This window comes from Marmota flaviventris, chromosome 3 (assembly GCF_047511675.1).
Source record: "Marmota flaviventris isolate mMarFla1 chromosome 3, mMarFla1.hap1, whole genome shotgun sequence".
In the NCBI taxonomy this organism is placed as follows: domain Eukaryota; kingdom Metazoa; phylum Chordata; class Mammalia; order Rodentia; family Sciuridae; genus Marmota; species Marmota flaviventris.
The window spans coordinates 128,263,005-128,264,778 of record NC_092500.1 but is presented as its reverse complement, the minus strand read 5'-3'; positions in this window follow the sequence as shown (position 1 = coordinate 128,264,778).

Below are 1,774 nucleotides of genomic sequence, written 5' to 3'. Positions count from 1 at the left end.
CTAGGTTGCTTGCTCAATAGAGATGACATGTGAACAGAAACCCGAATCACATGAGAAAGTGAGCCTCAGGAGTTTGTGAGAACAACACTTCAAACAGAAGGCATTCCAAATGCAAAGACACTGATTCCTGCTTGGAATGAAGTCAAAAGGCTGATTCATCAGGAATGGAATGAAGAAGGGGGCAGAGTGGTAGGAGAACGTATGTTGAGAGATGGCTAGAAGTCTGATCCTGCAGGGCATTGTAAACCTTGGTGAAGGTTCTGGATTATATTTCAAATGTGACAAAAATTCAGGAAACTACAATGCCATTTTAAGGATTTGAGCAAAGGAAAGCCATTAAAGCCCTAAAAATCCCAGGCTTTATCCTCCTTTCTCTCTTCCCCAAGCCCTTAGCAAACACAGCTTTCTTCACCATCTTCATTAGTTTTCCTTTTCTGGCATGTCATATAGTTGAACTTGTGAGGCAGTCTGTGTGTGTTGGTTTCTTTCACTTAGTCATACATGCACTAAAGTTTCTTCAATGTCTTTTTGTGGATAGCTCATTTACTGATGAATAATATTCCGTTACATAGATGTACTCCAGTTTATCCATTTCTCTACTTAAGAACATCTTGGTTGCTTCCAAGTTTTAGCAATTATGAATAAAGTTGCTATAAATATTTTATGGATGGAGGATTTCAACTTATTTGGGTAAATATCAAAAGGGTGATCACAAACAATTTTTTTTTTTTTGTACTGGGAATTGAATCCACAGGGGTGCTTAACCACTGAACCACATCCCCAGCCCTTTTTATTTTTTATTTTGAGACAAAGTCTCACTAAGTTGTTTAGGGCCGGCTAAGTTGCTGAGGCTGGCTTTGAACTTGCCATCCTCCTGCCTCAGCCTCCTGAGCAGCTAGGATTACAGGTGTGTACCACATGCTTAGCCACAAACAAGTATTTTATTTATTATTTTTGCTGTGTTGGGGATTGAACCCAGGGCCTCACACATACTAAGCAAGCATTCTACCACTGAGCTACATCCTCAGCCCCATAAGCAGTATTTTAAATGTCAACTTCTATACAAGTGTTAATAGAGAATATGGACTATTACTTACATGAATTAAAGAGGGTTTTTGAAATTTACCTTAACAATTCTCTAAAACTATGAATGTCCTTCCTTCTCTATGTAGCTATTCTATCAGCAGGATACCCCTGCCTGGGTAACTTACGGGAAAATAGCTACATGATAACTAAAGTACTCATGCTGACTCATATCCACCCTTAAAAAAAAAAAACATAACCACATGCCAGTCTGTGGGCACTTTTCAATGCAATGTTTCATAATTAAAAGGCCTGTGTTCTTTTAGCAGGGTTCTTCCCTAATTTTATTGGCCCTCCAGCCCCATAAAACATAACCCCCCAGGAGAAATTTATCAAGTTCTCTAGAGGGAAAAAGACTATTGAAGCTCCAAGGTGGTATTTATTAATGTGGAGTTCCAAAATGGACGAGGCAAGTACAACAAAAGTAAATGCAAATGTTATATTTCAGTCTACTTTTCTGAGGGCAGGGGGCCACAATGTCTTATCACAGTCTCTAGAAAAGTAGTATAGTATAACACCTAAGAAACAACTGGAGAGATTGCCAAACATTGAGAGTTGTAGAGGAACGGGGAGAAAAATCTGCCTCTCCTTGGGTGCTCAGGAGAACTACAGGGTGGAAACTGCAGGCATTGTTTCCTACTATTCCCACCCTTCAGGATGGTCTGGCCTCCTCTCCACATGCAATTAAAAA